The sequence below is a fragment of the Falco cherrug genome, chromosome 7, assembly GCF_023634085.1.
Source record: "Falco cherrug isolate bFalChe1 chromosome 7, bFalChe1.pri, whole genome shotgun sequence".
NCBI classification, from domain to species: domain Eukaryota; kingdom Metazoa; phylum Chordata; class Aves; order Falconiformes; family Falconidae; genus Falco; species Falco cherrug.
This window is the reverse complement of record NC_073703.1, coordinates 29,132,903-29,155,432: the sequence shown is the minus strand read 5'-3', so window position 1 is coordinate 29,155,432 and position 22,530 is coordinate 29,132,903. Positions and strand designations below refer to the sequence as shown.

The following is a 22,530-nucleotide window of genomic DNA, read 5'->3' as shown; positions in this document are numbered from 1 at the left end:
CTTATCAGACTCTATTTATTTAGCAAGTAATGACAAATGAATGCCTTGGAAACTTACTCCCTGTAATCCCAGAGCACAGAGAGCTCAGCACTGGAACAGCTTGGAGGCAGGGTGGTCAGAGGCACGTAGTCCAAGGGTCACGCTCTGCCTGGTGCCAGCTGATGGAAGGGGTGGCAGGGAGGTGACAGAAGGAAAGGGGATGGAAAGGGAGCAGTAGATGAGGGAGAAAATCCACTTGCACTCTGAGCTGTGCAGCTAGACTCAGTATCTTTGAAGGGTTTCTGCCCAGATGCAAGTGAGGAGGTACAGGCTGGAAGGATGCCAACACATCCTCGCTCGACGCAGCGTCGTGTAAGCAAATGGACAGGTTCTGAGAGTCTGACAAGATCGCTTATCTTATCAAGGCCATCCTCTGTCCTACACACAAATTTTTCCTTTTTGTACATTTTCCAGTAGGCTAAACCTCAGTGGATGTAAGCATTTCCCTTAGGAAGTCTTTCACAAGTGACTTGCTTTCCCTGCCAGGAGGTCTTGCACAGACTGCAGCTAGAGCCCCATCGCCAGGTGTTCTCAACATAAAAAGGAGTAGGTTCAAATATATAGGGTATTCTTGCTAAAACTAGCCTGCAGCCTTGCTCACCTCCCCACCCAAGATTTTGGCTAGCATCTTCCAAGGCTCCCTGAGCATAAAGCATTTTCCCTTTCATGAGCACTCAGTGCAGAGGGGAAGCGGTCAGCCTGGGAAGGCACAGAGGCAGCAGGTCAGCCTGTCTGTGCACACCCAGGGGTAAGGCAAACTCCCCTCCTACAGTGCTTGCTCAGCTTCATTTGCTACACAGCCCATGGGCTTTTCACCCTCTGCCCCAGCCTTTTCTGTGCATCCCCTTAAAATCTTATTACTGGTAGCTGTGAGGTCCCAGAGTACATCAGGAAAAAGTGATCCTATCCTGCCGCATGGAGTAGGCAAGGGCCTCCCTGTTTCCCCCCCAAAAATTTCCATCTCTGTACCATTATGGCCTTCGCACAGTCTGGTGCTGTGTTTTTTCCTCCATGGAAAGACAGGCCAGCTTTGTTCCTACATCTCAGGTAAGAACCAAACCCTCCTTTCCCATTGTCTTCTCCTACCTGATTTCCACAACCCCTGTGGTCTTTGACGTTTGAATGAAGACATTAAGGTAAGGCCAGCATCCTTTCAGTAATAAAAAGCTGACAAAATTGAGTGAACCTCAAAACTGAAGAGACTTTCAGCTTCTTTAGGGCTGACATGACTATGTTGGTACCATGTAGCACTGGCCAGAGCTGAAGGGTACACATTGACTTGGCACATCAATAAGTGCAGTGTCAAGAAGGTTGAGGTTTTCACTCTTTGCTGAGGACAGCAAGAAATATGATTGGCCATCCCTGACCCAAGCTGGGCTGCAGCTTTCTCAGCTCAACTGGATGTTTATCTCAACTGGTAGCTACTTGATGTTGAGTGTTGATGCTATACGACATAGCAGGAGCATCAAATCCTAGAACACATGAAACAAACTTTGGATTGATTTTCAGCAGCTCCTGGCCTCCAAAAATGTAAATGAGACCAACTAAGCCTTGTGGACCCTGCTGTTAAGTGTGGCTCTGGGAACAAGGAAGGGGTAGGCATGTGGTTCAGGACCTCAGCCCTGAGATCTGCTTCTGCTAGCTAAAGTGTGGACCGGCTCCAAGAAGAAAGAGCTGAGCTGATGATTCATACCTGGTCCCCCTTAAGATGCCTGGTCTGTTTTCTTGCTCAGCTCCCTCACTAGCCCCAACAGAGAGGAGGAGGAGCGAAATACCCAGCTGCTGCTCTGCTCCCAAATCAACATCTCTGAAATGCAGAGGCAAGTTTTACCTAAAGCGTTGCAGAAGAAAAGGACAGTATACTTTGGGGAAAGGAAAGCACCTTGTCCCCGACCACTCACCAAGGTTTCTTTTCCTTCTGTTTTTAATCTTTTCCCCTTTCTCTGTGCACTTTCTCCAAGAGGAAATCTGAAAGCTGGCATTGCCTAAAAACCTCTTTTTAAGCCTTCCTGATTCCTCACATCTACATTTTTTTTACCCACAGCTCCCTCAGTCACACCCATCTAACTCGATGCCTTACAGCAAGAAGACTTGGATACACATGAAGGTAGATTTGAACTACTGCCTCTGGTAGTCACAGGGTATGCTTGTGCAAACTAGGCTGAATACAAAGGTTTCTAATGAAAGTTTACACCATTCAGGTCCCTCCTGGCAGCTACAGATGTCCCTCTCAGCCCAGCTCAGAGGGACATTTGTAAGTTTGGTTCACATTCTCCTGTCAAACCCATCTTGTAGAGTTTGGGGGTGCCCAGATGTTCAAGCCACCCTGGGCCCCGTTATGCTCCGTTCATCACAAGAATTGTTCTGGTGCAAATGCCCTAGACCAGTGAAAAATGTTCCCTGGGAGACTGGGTAGATTATTCTCCTCCACCCCTTTCCCTTCTTTTCCTTTCTTTGTTCCAGGGCACTGGTCAGCCCCTGGCTCACCACCCACAGACACGTGCGCACACAGCCGGGCCAAGAGGGGAAATGAATCATTTGCAGTGGGAGATCATGACTGCAGGTTTCTTATCTTGAAAATGAACGTGCACATCTTCAGGAGCCTGGTGGAGCAAAAAAATCTTGGCCAACTCAAGAACTTCCAAACAAGATTTGCTGGGGGTCAGGAACAAGTCTATTTTCTTATTCATCAAGATCTTCTTCACCAAAAAAAAACCCAACCCAAACAAGCTATACACCAACATTTTCAACTGTAAAATATGCACACTGGGAATAGGGAGATGGGAAAATCCCTACAAGATCAGTAGCTCCAGGCAGGATATCCTCTGTGTTGTGAGTTTCAAGGGTCTTTCAGATTCCTGAAAGCTGGCAGGCTGCAGCCATTGTATCAAATTGGATTACATGGGTAAGAATTCCTGATCTGAATGTCATTTGGCTGCAGCTGCTGCGTACAAGCCAACGCTATGTAGACAATGCTCTGAAAATCCAGCAGGTCCTCTGAGAACTTAGAGCTTCTCAAGGCAAAATTAATTAAGGAGTAATGAACTGAGCTTTTGATACCACAGTGGAAGCGTTGCTGCAGGCACAAACACTAAGAGAAGGGTGCTTTTGACTGATTTTTAATTAGAATTTAATAGTGCCCTGAAGTTACATCTCTCATTTAAAAAAAAAAAAAGCTTACCTAGTTCTATGTGATGAACAACTCAAATTAGATTTTAACATATGCAAATAACTGATCTGGAAGATCTGTGTGGGAGTAATAGAGATAGGACAGGTTAGATCCTTGACCCTTTACGGTTAATTTTTCTTTAACTGATCCATCAGTCAGTTTGTTTGCAATTAAACGTTAGAATTAATAGAGTTTAAAGAAGCACTGAAAAGCCATGTGAAATGCAGACACTGAGGGCTTCAGCTGAGATAAATTAGCACAGCCCATTGATTTTAACCACATTAACTGTATTAACTATCTCACTGGAGTGTACAGATCTTAACTATATGCAGTATTTCCAAGTCACGGTCAGTCCTGAGTCCCTACTTACACCAAATAGCCTCTTACTCTCCAAGATGTTCCATTAGTTAAATACAGCTCAGCATGTATAAGCCTGAGGAAATCTGCCCGTGGAGTCATCCAGATTGCTCAAAAAGCTCTAGCTGGAAAACAGTGTGTGTTAGGTACTCCAAGAGCTCCTGGGGTGGCTTAGCCAAGGAGGTTTGTATCTCTAAGACCTTTGCAGGTATGTTGTTACTGATAGCATCAAGAAACCCTGCTGAGCAAGAGCCCACAGAGTCTGGACGGAGATGAGTTACCATGACAGGAGGCCAGCAAAATGCATTAGTTCATCCTGAGCAAATAGCTCCTTTCGCTGCCACTGTATGCAAGAGAATATTTGTATCACATAAATATAACTGGCCCTCTCTGGAATACTGTGTTTTTGCTGCACTTCTCTCAATAAATGTCCACCTCAAGATGAACAATATCATGCAATGTTAAACAGTAAAATTAAATAATAAATGTGATTGCCCTCAAGTGATCCTGCCTAGCAGAGATTACCACTTAGCTGCTTTTCAGATGCATCTTAAACTCATCTCATTCAGAGACATGATACAGCTGCTTAGCTATCTGAAAACAAAACTCCATCGTCATCTTACAACATCTGGAGGGATGGAGCTTTTACACAGTTAAGCAGATCAGAGAGGAGCTGACAAGACACATAAAATCACACCTCCTGCTCAAGACAAAGGGCATTTGGGTACCTAACGTAAGTGCCACAGTTCTTTTCCTCCATTCACTGTACTAAAGCCTTGCAGTCCTGGATAATAAGTGACCTGAATTGCTTACAGATCTCTCACAGTCATGCGCTGTAGCAGTTGGCTGTGTGAAGTGTCAGCAGCAGGCTGGACACAGCCCATAAGTTCTGGTCTGCAGTGCTCAGGAGTCTTGTCTGTACAGTTCCCTATTTTTTAGGACTTCATTAAGCATAAGGGGAGCAATAAAAAGTGGTGCTTGTTGTGGTTTGGAGTTTTTTCCTTGCTTCTTTTTAATTACACAAGAATTTAAAAGAAGTGTAGAAAGGTCATGCCAAGAAACTGTATCTTTCCTCACTAGTTCCATGTCAGTTAAGCACTGATTCTACAACTACTGAAAAGCAAGTCTATACCTTCTCTTTGACAGGTCCATGATCTACTGGCAGGGTTTCTGTTTAGACATGGGGCGAAACATCCTATCGTTGTTCTACCTGTCTATCAGACACAGCACAGGGACAGTTGATGTAGCTTAAACATCTAGGCTACAATAATCTTTTCATGTGACCCATAGCAGGTCACATTCCCGAAGACAGAAGCTATCAGGGGGTGATGGAATGGGCAGGGTGAGAGTTTCAGATGATGGGCAGGTTATCCATGCAGCACCGGGCAAGGGTCTGAAGGTTCGCTATGTTTGATAAGATGTTGTGTATTTGGTTTGCTTCTGTAGCAGTGTGGCGACAGGGGATCATGCTTCAGCTGGCCATGTGATATATGGAGCCTTTCCCCACTTTGAATCCTGTTATATTAGTATCAGTCACCATCTGTGGTGATAGATCCCTACAAATGCACTTCTAGACGCGTTTTGCTTTCGCAGCCGTGGGTCTTTCCCACTCTGCAATCAGATTTGGTGCCGAAATAGAGGCGCTGACGTTCCTTCAGACTGCCTCTGTCATCTCAGCACTTAAATCAACTCAGACATCACAAAACTTTGTTTTGTTGGCTGTTTCTTTAAATCTTCAAGATCCCAGATCACTCCTCTGACACTTGTCCCAGCAGTCCTCGACTGTTTTGTTCCTTATTTATGCCAGCCTCACAAACCCCGCTATTTACCAAGGAAATATAGGGCATCACAGCAATAAGTGTTGAAAGCAGCAGCATCTAAATGCCCAGAGTAGTTGAACTATCAAGGTGAGTCCTTTGGGCATGAAGAAGGACACAGGTATAAATTTGGGCTTGGGATGCTTTGGTGCGGCAAGAACAGCTGGGAAAGCTCATGGGTAAATTGTTCTCTCTTGGTGTTTATGGGACCTCTCATCACTGGTTTGTACTTTCTTAGCTCAGACATGAGCCTGGGGAGGATGTATGGGGGCTTGACAGGTAGCGAATGATAACGGCTCCTTGGCAGTTCCTCTGCATCACCCCCAGTGTGATGTGCTTAAAGAGCGTCTAAAGTGGGTGTTGTTTCAAGGGGATAAAGCAGCTCTTCAAGCAGTTTTATGGCTTTGTAATTTATTTACCAAGGCAAGCTCAGGTCAGTCACACTATCTGTTTCTTTTTTAATGAGGTGCTGTTTATTTTTCACTCTCATGTTCTGGATGGATTGAGACACAAGGAGGTCAAACGACTTCTCCCTGAATTCTCCAGGGCTTCCAAAGTTAAGTTACACCACCTTTTAATGTCAGAAGAACTGCAACTTTCAAAGGTGTTCAGAAACTTCTCCTAATGAGAGGCCTGCACAAGAGCCTTGGTCTTCTGTGTACTGTTGAGCCTTAACAGCCACACAGCTCCACTCACTTCAGCTGAGCCTCACCGACAGCTGAGGTGATCCAAGGATACCCTTTGGGAAAGGTCTGCAAAGAAGGATTTTTCATTAGCTTAACTACTGATCTGGACAAATTCAGATACCCCCACTGTTTTTCAGGTCTGAAATAGAAGCTTCTAAACTTAGCCTGGAGTTTTCTGTTTCAGACCAGTCAAGGACTGCACACTTGCCTTTCTGTTCAAATATACCAGAGGGACTTATAAAAGATACTGACCCTCTTTCCACACCTTGCCTCCACTTTAAAACTGGTGGAACAGACAGGGGAATTGAGAGATCCTTTGATGGTGCATGGAAGTTAACTATTAAACATTCAGAGACTTTTTTTCAAAAAGAATCCCTTTTTCCCCTTTCCTTTCGCAAAATAAGCAACCAAATCTGAGACTAAATAAAATCATCCCAGATGTTCTTGCACAACCAGGTCATTAAAGAAAAGCATCAGGTGAAACACAATAGAGGCTGGTGTCACTTTTGGTGGTAAAACACAGAACCAGCGCTCAGGTCTGAGCTACGGTGGTGCCTGTGGGTTTCAGACACACACGATGTTTGGTGCTGCACAACAGTAAACCTGCAGACAAGCTGCTGAGCTCACCTCTGAGGCATACCACCACCCCAGGGACCTCCCAGCTCAGATCTGGGGGTCCAGCCCTCTGCCACAGGGTATAAGAATAATGAGGTCACAAGAAACGAGCTACCTGGGTAAGGCACAAGGATAACCCATGGGGAACTCAGGAGAGCTGAGCAGGTGTTTACATCCACTTGGGAAAGTCATCATTTCTGGTGGCTCAGGGTGTGTCCTGGAGAGGCATCATTAAGGATTTACACTGTGATTTTGCTTTTTCACCAGCACCTGCCTTCAGCCAAGGCTAGAGACAGCCATGGAGCTGGATGGACCCTTCTGACCCAGCTCATGCTTCAGACTTTATGTGGAGTAGCTCAGGTTCTTCCCACAGAGACGTCTCGGTTCCTGTACCAGCAGTTAAGGTGCTTGCAAATTCCTTTCTCTTCTGTTTCAGGGAAATGCCCAAATAAGCAGGCCCTGGATGGTCTTGGGAAGGGGGGTCTCATCCTCTCCCATTGGAGCTGGTCCAGTTTGCGCTGCTGGTTAGCTGCTCACTGGAGCAGGAACCCCCTAACTTGACTTTCTCACATCACACACGAGTGTCCTTACTGTGGGGCTGGAGAGTCCATCTTCCACTTCTGTCTGGTTCAGTGAATGGTTAATTATTTATACACCATGGAACAGCTTCAGCAGGAGACTTTGAGACCAAACCCCAGAGGATCTATCAGCTGGATGCTCACAGCACTTTTTCAGGACGTGGGAGACTCTGCATGGGCCGTAGGAAATAGAGGTTCAGTGTGGGCTTCCAACAGCCCAGAAGGGGGCTTAAATCAGCGGCATCTGTTTCCAGTGCAGATTACTGGTGCACTGAGAAAGCTTATGGGATACAGCCATTTACAGAGCTTCTCGTGCCTTGTAAATTTAGAGGATGAACTCTTAAGTCAAATCGGGAGAGAGGATAGACTTCCCATTTGTTTCTGTGGGCTAGGAAGTCATCCGGTAGGATTTAGGCACGATCGTTTCAGCCAAGCCAAGATTTAGGCAGGTCTGCATATATCACTGTGTCAGAAATGTAAACACTAGAGCTAAGTGGGGCAGATGCCCCTGCGCTAAGGTTAGGCTCAAAGCGGCAATTAGACACCTAGCTACCTACCTTTATGGGGTTAATCTGCAATAACTCCACAGCAAAAAGCTGAGGAAAAGCTATTAAGTGATTATATAAGAATATATAGCTAAAACAGAGAGGAGAGAAAGCTATAAAGGCATACACGAGTGCAAGCTTCCTGCAGCATAGCCTTTGCTTCGGTTGTATATCATAGGGAGAGATTTTATTAGAGCTCATTAAATTTTAGAGCTTTAATGGTACCTTCCGCGATTGGTACAAAAAAAGGAGAGCTTGACAAAGCATTAGTGCAGCAGGACGAGAGGCACCCTCCACTGCAGTGCTGGTGGCTGGGGGACCAGCTCCCGGCTGGAGAGCATCCGCGGGGTTAGTGTGACATCGTCTGGCGAGAGGCGGTACGGGTCCTCAGCTCCGGGCTGGAGCATCCCTGGGCTGGCAGGAGCCCATCAGGGGAGCAGAAAAGATTTGGGAGGTGAAGGAACTGGTCCTGATGCCTTTCAGAGCGTGGGAGCGCAAGCAGGACTGCAGCAAATCAAGCAGCACAGTACAGCAGGCTCGGTGCAACAACGCTGTAAGCAACTCAGAAGTCCAGATTCTCACTTTGTATGAATTGGTTCTGCTGTAGCTAAACCTGCTTACTGGGGCTGTCAGGTTTTAGTTTCTGTTCCCTCATTTTCCCCACTCTTGGCTTTTCTTAAGCTTCAAAACTGTAGCAACTAGTTGACACATTTCCTCTTTCCACTCGTCTGCCACCTCCAGCCACACTTTGCGGATCAGGTGAGACACAGAGTCGTGGGACAGTGCTGCGGCCTCGTAGCAGGAATGTCTGGGAGCAGGAGTGAGTCCCTGCAGAGCAATAAGGTTACTCGCAGGTGGATGCTCTGTGCATGGTTTGAACCTTTGTATTTAGAAACTAAAAATCCATCTGCAAGACTGCTGTACTTCAGGGGCAGCAGGGCTGAAATTTTCAAAAAAATCCCTAAGGGTGTTACAGATGCGAAAGTCAGTCTCCTCGGGTGTTGAAGGCCCACACGCACTTGGGTCTCTCCCTCCCCGAGCTGTACACCCACAGCAGTAACCTGAAACTCTCTCCATTTGGATCCAGGTCAGGGAGACACCATAAGACCTCATTTGCCTGACTCACCAACCTCCTTGCCAAGTGAGCATGAAATTTTCATGACACTGCAAACGAGCTGATCTACAGCCTCCTAAATGTCACCGCTCCGGAGATTTTATACCCAGGAAGCACCCTGAATAACTGATTTGCTTTTGGGATGCAGGATTATTTATGTATTTATTCCTTCATTTGAGGTGATAGTAGTGCTGGTGGTTTAGGACAAATGTATCGACTGATCTGGGGAAAACAAAGTGTCTATAAAATCTTGGGTGGGACAAGACCACCTACCAGCTCTGTATAGGAAAACCTAGGAAAATGGGAAGATGATGCAGGGTTGTGACACTGGGCCAGGGAAACAGTCTCCAGTCTTGGAGGTGGAGTCCCCATCAGTTCACATTTTTAATACAACCAGCGTCAATCACTCAGACGAAGCTACTGTTGTTCTCCATGGATGCTGAACATCCATCCAAATACCTTTTAAAGGGCAGCTGAAAGTGGCCTCCTAGAATCATTCACAGCTTTGTGCGTGTTTTTTTTTAAGTTTGTGTCTAGTATGTTTTGGTCTTCTCCAAAATGCTAATGAAAAAAAGTGAGTGGCCCAAGCAGTGAATCTGAATGTTATCCATCGTTTTCAAAGCACCTGGGTAGAACAACAAATGTCCTCAAAGCCTAAATGCTGGCACAGCTCTCCCCAACATTTTCTCATCGTTGGCTCAAGTGACAGCCACAGAGGCACGTGAAACTTTTCTCTGTATCCCATTTTTGCAGTCTCATGCTCACAAGGGCTTCCCTGGCTTTGCCCATTGTACCCACAGTGCCTCAGATATTTTCCCTGCCAAGACTGAGCTGTTTCCAAGACCAGGGTCATACAGCCAGGCACAGCCAAGAGGAGCTACAGCTGCGGGGACTGGAGCAGGGGGACAGACTGATGGCTCAGTGAGAACAGAGCGTCGTACCCCATGCCCCGAGGATGTCATCCATTCTGCAGAACCAGCGCTTGTAGAGTCAGCCTGGGCCATTCCTGAATTCCTCTGGTTTGAGAGGTTCAGACAAAACTTACCTGTCAGTTAGAGGTACAAGATCCTTCGAAGCCACATCTTACAAGCTGAGTCTTGCTTTAACACTCAGTGGGGCCCAGGCTGCGTTGCTTTATTATTCAAACACACTACATCTTAGTCATGTTATTTTTTCAACATGGAAACAGCTACATTCCTTCTTCAGGCAAAGAGGTTGGATGTGCAGCCTGCACAGCCGAGGCATGTCTGAATTTGCCTCTTTTAAACCCTTTGATAATTTTCTCTATCCCTGAGTAACTCAAATAGTTTTACAATGAGTGACCCGGGGGGGGTGGGGGGTGGGGGGAACCACAACCAAAAAACAACTTATACCTGACTGCATAAGCTTTGAGAAGTTCCCTTCAGATCCCTAAATTGTGATGACTTTTCCGTGCCACCTCTGAGTCCTCTGCATAAAAGTGTGTGAGCTCCCTTCAGTCACGCAAGAGCAAGATCTCTGCACAGGCAACAGGCACGTGAGGGTATTTATTGAGGCAGCCAGCCTACCCAACGCAGTGTAAATGTGCTTACACACCAAGAGCATGCAGGAGCTCCTCACTGCCGCTGCAGGGTCTCTGATAAATGGCCAAGCTGAAAACGAAAAGCAGCTTGCGATCAGCAGCAGGTAGCTCTGTCGAGCTGCTCTTGGCCCAGCGTGAGGTTTCCTTCCCTGTGGCTCCCCGGGAAGAGCTGTGCCTCTCGCCTGTGGAGGTCCAGGCTCTGTCCTTCAGACACATGGAACCAGATACACATCCATGAGGAAAGAATGCACCTACATCTGAGAGGGATGCAGTGGTTATCCACAAGCAGCCAAGTAGCAAAGCAGTAAAGAAGTAACTTTTTTTACTTTTAAGAAGTAAATCTCTAAATTTTTACTTTGAAGAATTAAAAGTTATCTTTCCTGTCAAAAAAAGGGCTGCCTTCAGACCATCTCTCATGTAGCCTTTCTGACCTGGCGCTGTGACCCTGGCGAGGTGGTGATGGTCCTGGCTGCAGCAGTTACAACTCTGCACCCCCAGCCAGCGGTCCAGCCCTCCCGCAGGTCCTGCCTGGGGACAGACAGACAGACGGACAACCCAGTTCCCCTCTGACATGTACTTTCCCAGTAACTTCCTCTATTTCCTAGTCAGAGGAGCTAGAAAGCTTCACGTGCATTTTGACACTCCCCAAAATCCAACCACAGAACAGCTTTGATGCATGCAGCAGAGGACTGTCATTTTTTGAGTCGGGGGAAGGCACACGGTGCCACCAGCCCCAGGGACGGAGGGGACACCCCGCAATGCTCCCGTCCATCACTAGATGCCCTCCTCGCTTGCTCCGGGGACAGCTCCTGGGTTCTCTTCCTTAAAGCCCTGGAGCAGCTCTCCAGTCCCTTTGCCCATCCTGAGTGGTTGTTCTCTGCTCCTCCTGCAGAAAACTGGTGGCTTTGTGCTTCACCTCTCAGGACAACTGAGACTGCCTGCTCAGCTGCTCGTGAGCCCCTCCTCACCACTTCCATCCCTGAGGAGAAACTGCCAACCTGGTGGTGAGTGCAACTGACCCCATCCAGACCCTCCCTGATGAACCTTCAGTGCCATCTCCTCCTGGAGCTGGACTCTCACCCCTTGGTGCCTGTCCCACAAGTCACCTCTGCAGGCCTTGCCAGTGAGGGCTTCAGTACCATTTGCCAGTCCCTCCCCTGGCAAACTTGTCCCTATTCCTTATCACAGTAACCATTTTTTCTGAGAAGGATATTTCCATCTATATTGTTAGTCTGACCTCTCTGTAACTGTGAACTCTTACATGTCCCACCACCAGCTCAGAGACCACTCTTCCTACAATAACCTTTATTTTAGACCCACTCCCGTTCCTGCTGACTCCCTCCTCCACCTCCATGCTAGGTTCACTCTCCTTTTCTTCTCCCGTCTTCTTATTCTCTCCCTGCAGTCAGATTCGGTAACTTCTGTCTTTGCTTACAGCATCACCAAACTCTGGGGCTTTTCTCACCTTGCTTACAGTAAAATCTTCTGCCTACACCTTCTTCACTGTCCCCACTTTCAGTAGCACAATATCTTCCCCCCTGACTTCTCACCCAAAATGCCACCACTATAGAAACCCCCTTGCACTCCCTGCATCAGACCACTCTTCCTGTCTTGGTTTTGTGTGTGACTGCTCTGACTGTAATGCCTTCAAGTCCTGTCCTGGCTTTCCTGACTTGACAAAATGACAACTCTTTTCCATCCTTGCGTCCCTTACTTCTCTCAGGAGGCTCCCTCTGACCCTCTCCGTACTACCTGGTGCAGCATCCATGCTGTGAGCCATGGGATCATAGCATCCGTCTGCCCTGGTAGCTCTCTGCCTTTATGCAGAAGATGCCTTCATCTGGCTTCAGATTTCACTTTGGTCCCTCCAGCCCATTCTAGGCTCTGTTACCAGGAGTGAGGCCATCCCCTCCACCTGGGCAAGCCCTGGGTGGACTTGGCCACCCTGCTATGGGGTGGGAGCTGGGAGACAGGAGCTGGAGCTCTGCTGCTGGGCGCTGTGCTGCCCTGCCACGTACCGCAGCAGGTCCCACAGTGGGAGGCTGGCTGGCTCATGATGTTTCTCACTTTCTCAAATACATACACACTCACTTGCTGTTACTGTCTCACACTCTTTTTCCTTCCTCCTTCTGGAAATACACTCCCACCACAACAGCCTGTCTCTGTCTCAAAAGCACCTTTCCATGACCCAGATATTATAGCGACATTTGTTTTTTATTACTGTAACAGTGATGCAACCCGCAAGCAGTTCAGAGTCAACCTCACTTCTCAATCTTCATGTGCATATCAACAGATCAGCAAAACCGTTCTTGAAGCCTCCTAAACCTAAATATTTTCTCACTAAGTATTCAGGTCTTTCTTGTTTTCGTGCAGCTAGAGCTGACATGAAATATCAGCCTGAACTCAAAAAAAGAAGACTTGTATTTGACTGATATTCTGAAATACCAAGGCAAAGCAGAAGAAATTGGGAATAAGCTGTGCATGGCCAGCACAATGGGCATGAGGCAGCCAGGCTTACTTTCACTTGTCTCCTGCTCTTGAGAAAGACAGGTAACATCAGAAACAAAAATTGCTGCCACATGTAGGCTCCACATATTTTTAGAGGGGGCCATACAGGGCTGGTTAGACCAGCAACACTAAAGATAGTGCTGAGGAAGTGTGCACCACAACTCAGCATGCAGCCAGCAACCTGGCAAGCCTGAATGAGAAATAATGAGAACTTGTAGTCATCTATATCAGTGCTAGAAAGATTAGTAACACACGAGCAGGACGTAATGTTAGTTGTGAAGGAATTTGGTGTAACTAATGCCACAGAAGCCTGGTGAGATGACTTTCCCGATCACTGTAATAAAACTGTTGATGAGGAAGGGCAGACTGGGGACAGTGCTCTCTATCACCACTACAAGCTTGCGAATTGTTAAGTCAGATTTACAAGATGCTGAGCAGAAGAGGAAAAATATCTGCAGAACGATCTGCTACAGACCATCAAAGAAAGTCAGAAAGTAAAAAAGCAGGATGAGTTGTTCCTTAAACCCATTATTCATTCAACCCTCATCCAATTAGACTTCAAAGTGGGAGACATGCTAGAGATGTGAGAGTCAATAGAAAAATAGCATTTAGTGATAGAGGTGAATTCTCTCACCCATCAGGTACTGCATCTAAGGTGAGATCATTCACTATGACATACCATGATGAACTAATTGCTGAGTAGAAAGTTTGTTGCTCTCTAAAGACCAGCTGTCATGACTGTGACCTGAGTATTTGTAGCTGCCCCAAAAACAAAAGACTGCCCCAAACACTCAACATTAAAAAGGTAAGTTCTCTAACTTGACAAAAGTTACTATCTAGATACATTGGCAGAAAAACTGTGGGTAGAAAAATCTGAACAAAAGTTCAGTCCTTTGATGAATTGTTTATCAGATGGTCAAAAAATTGGGATTTCCAAGTCAAGAGTGCAAACAGATAAAAATCTCATCCTAGTTCGGTGACAAAGTAAAGGAATCAATGTAAAGTAGAAACGCAATCTATTACAGATGTGAAAGGGGGAAATGGCTGCTAACTAATACAAAATAGAAGTAATTAAGTGTGAAAAATGAGTAAGTCAAATTTGAACCATCTGGAAACACCTCAGAACAGAGCAGAGAAAGTATTTTAACATCTACTAAGAACAGAAGTAGCTTAACAATAGTGCAGGAACATCACTAAAGAGAGGCAGCAAAATTAACAGTAATATATAAAAAAAGAGTACTTAATAAATATTTGTCTGTATTCAGAAAGAAGTCAGATCATGTACATGTACAGCATGGAGCTGTCGAGGGACTTTTTTGCTCAGTAATATCAAGAGGATGATAAACAAGGTCTACCAGGAAAAAATATTTAAAATGAGCACTCTAGCTAATTAGTATTCCTGAAAGAGATGACATGGTCTCTCTCCTGCTTTCATTTGAAGAAGTGCTCATAGCGTATCAATATTCCAGAAGGCTAAAGAGGATGAATTGGGTAAGTACAGTAAAACAGAAGCGACAGATGCAAACAACTGTGAGCTAAGGGTGGGAGTGTAGCAAATGCTAATAAGCATCTTTCAAAGAGAAACAAGATTTATTTGCCAAACTGAGTTCCAGCTTTTATGAGTCTGGCTCAGACATGATAGATTCGGAGTTTTCTAAAGCATTGGATACTGTACCAGGGAACAAAACCATGTCCTGCAGAACACTAAAAGTTATCCCATAACTAATCTGAGAGCTGGAGAAGTGAAAGATTTCAAATACAAATGAATGACCACAACATGGGCTCCCAGTACAGCACTATAACATAATAAAATAAAGCAACTGTGACTGTGTATGTGGTGTTACCTGTAGGCAGAGATGTAGGGGAGTAATTTTACCTTAGCACATTCATGCATAGCAGTAGAAAGACCAGTGCTGAAATAGCCCCTGACCTGCAGAGTCATGGAGAGGCTTTGGGGAGAGGATACCAGGTGCTGCCTTCATTACACTGCTTTTCCCCAAGGACTGCTTTTAGCCACCACTGAAGACCAGATCTTGAGCTAGACAGACATTTGGTCCCCCAGTAAAGCCACTCTTACTGTCTTGTGTCATTCCCACACATCCATTCTTCAAAGCAATCTAGAAAATAAATAAATAAAAAACCACACAAACACCCCCCCCAAAAAACAACAACAAAAAATATTAACTAACAGCAACCAGCAAAGACAAGAGTAAACACTATCTTGTGTGAGGTTCAGGACTCACCCTGCTCCCTGGTCTTTTATTGGCTTTAGCCAATTCATCACATTAAATCACTTCTCAGTCTCTTGTGACCATGTGCAGTTAATTACACAAATACTTGCATAAAAAACACCTGTTTCTTGAGTTCCTAGCTATCACCAAAACCTTTCAGCCTTGCCAGCACAGGTCTGGCCTTGAGCATGACCTTTGGCAGGGTACATGGGCAGCAGTTGTGTTTTGGGCCCAGCTGTCAGGACTATTTCTCCATTTGATCCACTACAGCTGTCTGCTAAAAGACAAAAATAACCCTGGCACCAGAGGCTGGGACTTCTGAGAGCAGAGTTCCCCAGACTCCAGGCCACTTCCCCAATCACTTTCCTTCTGAAACATACATGTGTTTTCCATATATTTGGCCTGCTTTCGGTGGGAGAGGTATAGACCTCACCCTCTTCCACCCCTACACTCCTTATCACATCTTTTCTCCAGAGCAACCAAGATTCTCATAGGAATGGATAGACATAGACTGGTACCTGCCACTAGCTGGGGAATAAGGACTACAGCTGCTGGATTGCTGTGTACTAAAGCGAAAGATAACAACAGGATTAAAAAAGTAAATCCTGGGTGTGGCAGCGTTTCCTAGAAGGACCTGTTGATGTGAGGTGGTCATCTCTAGTGCAGATCTGCTACACTGAGACTCTTGGGGAGAGGGACTGTGATTTCAGCATGCTTTTGAATCCACACCAGGATTACGTGTTTTGCTGCTCAGCACTGGCCACATGGGAGGACTCAGCCACAGGTATCTAGGGACCGCAGATGATCAAGAGTGTGATTTCTAAGGAGAGGAAACAGACTGTGGGTTAGATGTGGGATAAACTGAAAGGAGGGCTTGTTAAGTGTCTGTTGTTCTACCAAGAATGGTTTCCGGCAGTTATGCCTCTTTTTGTACCTTGAATTTACATGGAAAAAAATTCCAGGAACTAAAGACAGCTTTACTTTAGGTGAGAAAGTTGCAATAGGTGTGCTCCTTATGTATTAAACAGGTGCATTCCTTGTATATAAACGATGCACTGGCTTCTGCTGAGTCCAGACACACTGAGCCTGGAAGAAAGGAGACGGTTTTCAGCAGCGCTCTTTGATAACTGGACAAAATACCATGGGAAGGAGCCAAACACAGTGGGGGACTGGTGGGCTCTCCATTCTCTGCATCTCCAGAGCAAGGCTGTGCATCTCTCCAGGAGATGCTTTAACCCAACAGGACCTCTTCAGGCTGGGTGCAAAGCAACAGGGTGCAACGGGGGTGAGGTGCAGAGCCCAGACGCAGTGACCGTACAGCAATGCTGGCAGAAACCTCCCCAGCCAGGGACACGGCCCACTTTTAGGCATACTGGAAATCTAGGGGAGGTTCTGGGAGGAGATTGTTTGGCCTGGTTTTTCTTTTGAACCCTGTAATACCGCTACTCACGTCTATTTGCGCATGCCCTTTAAAGAGCTGGGATTCCCCCTTCTGACAGAAGTTACATAGCAGTCACACTGCCTTTAATCTCCATCAAACTACTACTTCAGCGTACCACCTACACAGCCAGATGAAAAAGCACCAGTAAAAAGGAACTGTTGTTGTTTTGTTTTCCCCTTCTCAGAAAAAAACCAAAGCTTAGGAGAAAAGCTCAGAGTCCGGCTTTGTATGTACTAACTCCTCCTTTCCATCTGGAAATTCCCCTCAGTTATACCATAAACAACTCCCCTCAAATTTTCTAAAATAAAGTGAACCGAAATTCAGTAGCAGACATGGAAGTAGGGAATATTTGTAATCTGGTGATTTCCAAAAAAAGACCAAGAGCAGACAGAAACTGATTTATCATTTCAGACTATTTTGAATTTCTTATTCAACGAAGTAATAATTAATCTTATAAAGTATGTTGCATTTGAATGTGGCTTTTCTTTTGATTTTGTGATTGAGCTTGACAAGGTTTTTAACTACTAGATGTTGCTTCTCTTCATACCCAAATAATGGATTAGACTTTGAACAGTAAATACCACCAAGCTGCTAGCATCTTTCACAAGGATTTTGGCTTCATAAGATAATTATTTATGGTTTTGTTGTCCTACCACTGATGCTTCTAGTAAGACCCCTCTAACAGGGAGGTAAAAGGTGGTGTCCTAGCAGAAAACATTGCTGCTAGGAATAGGTGCACAAATTTTAGATTACTATCACAGACTCATAATTTGTTACAACAAACCATTATATGGGCATGACAGAACAACCACAGAGGACACCAGAAGATGTCCTTTCTATAAATAATATGCCAGCCTCCATTCTCTCCTCCTGTCTTTTAGCCTTTGGAATACTAAGAAGCTTTCTAGGGGAATAGTCCTGGTATACACTGTGTCCATTTTATTAAATATTTTTTTAAAATCATACTTCAAAGCAAAAAAAAAATAAAAATAGCTGACACATCCCTGGCTGTCATTCTGCCCAGTCAGCACGAAGAAGCAAAGCATTTTTCAAATTGTGCTGCCATGTGCTAATAGGAGCAGCCACTGGGAGCCTGACACTGTTCCGAGATCCACTAAAGCTGCCCAGATCTAACTCCATTGCTCCAGCCCAGTAATCAGACCTCAACTCATAAAGCATTTTAAGCGCATGCTTCAGACTGATGCAAGCTGCAGTCCCACAGGCAGCTGAGCCAACACAACAATTTGCTGCCAACCACCTTTGTACCATATCTGGTGTTTGTCGGAGCCTTGGTTGAGCCAATTCTCCTCCCTAAAACGGCAGAAAACTATCATATCGTTTATTTTCCAAAGGGCACTGGACCTTCCCTTTTGGACAGAAGCAGCCTATGATGTTGGCTAGCCCTGCCTCCTGAAGCTGTGCCCTCGAGCAGTTATTTAGATGCTATGTTAAACTGCAGCTTACAGAACTCTGCTTTCCCTTCACGTTGCTTTTGCATGGTGCCTGTGAGAAACAGGGTCTGCCCCATACGGCAGGGTGTCCACTGCAACAGAACAAATAAAAAGTATTGCAAAGTGGGCCCAACCGCAGCTGCAGGCCTAGGTGGCTGTTTCAGGGGGTCTGCTGGCGAGCAGACAGACACAAGTGGCTGGTTTTGTACAAAGCAAAATGTATGAAACATGAACTGCCTGAGATGGGTAACAGGAGGATGATGACCAACGCTTCTGCTGTGGCTGCTGCCTTCCTGGTCTTTAAAGAAGTCCTGAGCAAAGGGACTGCCTGGCTCAGTAATACAATGTCAGTTTCTCCAGGGTGCCCAAAAACATACGTAGGATATCCAGGGCTGCTCCTACAGCTGCCTGCAGATACTCATGTTCTTCTGCCTACAGAAGAAATTAACTCGTTTACCACTGCCCAGAGCCCTCACCAGTATCTAGGCATCTCAAACACCTTGAAATCAAGCAGAGCAAAGACACTACATCCTTTCTGGACCAACTTCTTTCTTCTTTTGTCCTCAAAGCACTTTACTCCTGTTCCCAAAAGTGCTGGGATGTCACCCCAGGTGATGAGACAAGGGCCTTTGCAGAGAAATGGAAGTCGGATTTTATGGCTGTGCTTGCATTACTGTTTTCTTGGGTATCTGGTACTTACTTGGAAGCCTAACAAGACACGCTTTATTTTCACCCACGTATCTGCTGTATGTATTTGATAAACCGCAGCTCCAGGATGCAGCTGGACTGCAGCCTGCCTTTCTCCTGCCAGAGGTTCTGCTTGCCTGAGACCCGAGCAGTGATGTGGGCACAGCACACCACGACACTCACCCAGTCAAGTCAGCAGGAGTCTTGGCATTTAGTTCTGTAGAATTCTGAGAATTTCATGCATGTTCATTACATATAGTAATCTATACATTTTTTTTAAAATTTGTAGTAATACCTGGGTCTCATACAGCATCTTTTTGCCACTTCATCACAAAGTATCTTCAAAGGAAGTAGATGTGACAGCTGTCTTTTTAAATAGAGAAAAAGAAGAAGACTCAGAGATGCGATTAATGAAAAGAGCCCACAAGATCAGTCCAGAACTGAGTAGTATCTGTTTCCCTCCCATTATTTGGCCACATACTCTAGCAAAGCCGGTGGAGAATTACCAAATGTTTGCATTTCTTAAAATGGTGAAGCCTGCAGATTTGCCTGCACTGAAGTTTCATGCAAAAACACCCCACATCTGGGTAACCCAGAGTACACAGAGCTTTATGGTGTTAAGGTCCACCTGCTTCCACTCTAGAAAAGCTAACTCAGGTATCACTCCCATGCACCAGAGACTGCAGGGCAGACAGAGTTCACATGTCCAGTCTCATGTGTTCAAATACACCTGTACTACACCAGCACCAGGTGAAGCTACATCATTTATCTCTCTGTGGGTAGCTCTGTTTACAAAATGATTCAAGCTGCTAGTGTCAGGAGAAAAGACAATGGAAGGGACATCTTTTAATCTTGAAGAGTCTTTCCAATTAGTATTGTTGCTTCACAAATGCATCTTCAAAAAATACATTCCTGGCACCAAGTAGGGCATGGAAATAGTGTTTGGAAAATGAGGCTGTAAATCTGTTGTTTAAGTGAATGGAAACTGCTGAACACAAGCCAAAATCCCAGGTGTCTATAGGAAGACCAATTTATAGGGATATCTATTTATATGGAGAGAAATGTGCCAGAGCTCAAAAGTCAGCATTTTCAAGGGTGATTTCCAGTAGATTTTTCTGTTGTCTTTTTCATCTTTATGACGGAGTAAGAGGATATGAAAAACTGGTGGGAAAGGAGGGGAAAAAACTTGGATTTTTCCCCTCAGTGTGTACGCATACCTAGAAATCTCAAGGAAGACCATACTTACTTTTTCAGACTGTATCAGGGTATTTATTTGAGAAACGGAGAAGCACACGTCTCAAGACATGTGCCCCACTAAATCTTTCGCTGCAATTGAAGGCTGAATGTCCTACCTTCATCAGGCACTTTCTTTTCTCCAGAAGATTAAATTGCTTGTGACAATACAACAGCAGAGACTGGAAGGGGCCTTTCACACCTACCAGCATCCCTGAAGACTCTGAGAAGATGCCTTAAGAAAGTCATCTGAGGTAACCGTCTAACTCTGCAGGAGGTGGCTCCATGGCCTGGCCACTGCAGAGTGGGATCATCACCCACATGTGAGACTCAGTTTCCCCAGTGGAGGCCGGTGACACAAAGCAAGTGGAGATAAATGAAGCAACAAGTAATTGTAAAATAGGGCCTGTGCAGCCCTGTGAGTTCCCCCACTGAGGTGCAGTCAGGTAGATCACAAAATGTCTGGCAAAGCTCGAAAAAATCAGTTGTGCAGAGAGGCTCTCCCTGATGCTCTTATGGAGACACATGCTGCTGGCAGGAGGTGTCTCCCATTGCTTGCTGAAGTTCATAGTGGGGGGGGCGGGGGGGTGTTCACCTCACATGGAGTCACACAGACCTCTGAGGTCATCTTGCAAAAGGGGATTTTGAGAAAAGCTGAGAAATGGAGCATAGAGGTGACAACTCTACCATCACATGCCTGCTCTGCAACAACTCCATCACACAGAGGTGTAGAAGTTCAGATCAGTGGCTCAGAGACCTGTTTGCTCTAGGTAAGGGCTAGCATGCCCGGGGGATTCCAGCTGTATACAAGAGGCAATTTCCAGTAGAGAATCCCAAGGTGATGCAAGTTGCCCATCTGTTTTCAATAAATACAGACCTTTCCTTTTGAATCAAAGGACTGACATCCTCAGTGTCCATGTGTGATTGCAGATCACAACACATCGTGCTCAGAAGAAAAACCAGGACATGACGTCCTGTCCCCAGTGAAATCTGCCAGCCTGTTTTGTTGTCCTGCTACCTTTTTCCTCGCACTCCTCCTCCATCCCATTTCCTTTTCCTGTGATGCTTACATGGCAGCTACTGTACATGCGAATCAGTAAATCAAACCATTTATGGAGTATTTTTTTCAATGTTATCTCTGCTCTGCAAAACGTTTCCTGCTTTCCTGTCTGCGGTATTTCTCTAAGGTGCCCCTCGGCAGCGAAGTCCCCGTGCAGACATGCCGGAGGTAACCCATGGGCGCCTGCCCCTTCAGTGGCAGTTTCCCCTGACAGGGTACAAGCTCCCTAAAGCCACTCACCGTCCAAAGGCTGTGTGCAGCCCTCCAAAGGGCACTGCCCAAGGCTTTGCCCGAAGAGCTGGCAGTGAGGCTCCCTGAGGATGGGAGGAGGAGCTGATGCAGTGTAAACACCAAAGCCCTTTGAATCTCTGCTGCATCAGCTTGGTCTAGCCTAGCAGAGCAAACTCTTGGAGGCTAAAAGGGAAACAACAGGAGCAAAAAACCACATTTGAATATATGGCAGAGGTGTTTGAGTGGGATTTGGTGGATCCGAAGCCCATGTTTGGCCAAGGCACTTGCTCTGTCTATGCTAATTCCCTGTCCTTCAGCCATTCACTTCACCAGGGATTTCAAATGAGAGGACAAATCTTACTTGTTTCCATGGTTGACATATTTTTTATATTAATATGAGATACAACCAAAACCAAACGAGCCATGCAGTGGCACGGAGCTCTGGGTAGCCACATTAAAAAGTCATACCTGCTCACTAAATCATCCCCTGAATATATACTGAAATACTGCAATTTCAACAGCTTTTGCCTCTTTCTTGGAAGCCTTCCAAGTTTAAAACAAAGTGAGGCTTGAAATTACAGCACTATCTGTAGAAGGTGCAAAACCAGCTTGAATTTCTGTCTTTGCACCACAGAATAAATGTGGTTGCTCAGGGGTGCAGGCCATGCTATAGATGTGCAATTGATTCTTCCCTCTGAAGTTTGCTAAGATTAAGCTAACTTCAGGTGTTGGCTCACCACTTCTGTTACTTCGATTCTGTAAAAAAAGTCAGAAACACGTTTTCTTTGAACCGCACCCTTTTCCTTCCCATGCACTAACAACTGTAACCTTTTTAACCCTGTGGGTGTTATAGTTTCCTAGTATAAGGAGGGGGTTTCATAAAAAAAAAAAAAAACCAACCAAAAAAACCAACAGACATATGGGTCGAAAGGCTGTGACCCAGGCTGCAAGAGCTGAGCCGGCAGCGCAGGGCGGCACTTGGCACAGCCAGGCAGTGGTCGGTGTTTGCCATCTGATTCTATAGGTTTGGGGTTTGGTTGCCTTTTATTCCAGCAGTTTGAGCTGAACCAAAGCACAATGTGGATGGGCTGGTTGTCTGGGGACGTGCATGTTCAGAGCTGGAGTTCGAAGCGTGGAGCCAAATCCGTTGCTGCTGCAGCACACCCACTCACCTCAGCTCCCGCAGCACGCTCTCCCAAAGAGGCTG

The 22,530-nt window shown here is 45.8% G+C and overlaps 1 protein-coding gene across 1 annotated transcript in view; it reads left to right on the top strand.

The window, feature by feature from the left end:
* GPR132 (G protein-coupled receptor 132) overlaps positions 1 to 22,530 on the top strand; it is an 84,651-nt gene that overhangs the window by 40,589 nt on the left and 21,532 nt on the right. The window contains exon 2 of the mRNA XM_027807536.2: positions 11,374 to 11,485. The gene's annotated coding sequence lies outside the window, so the exon portion shown is untranslated. The remainder of the gene's footprint in view (positions 1 to 11,373; positions 11,486 to 22,530) is intronic.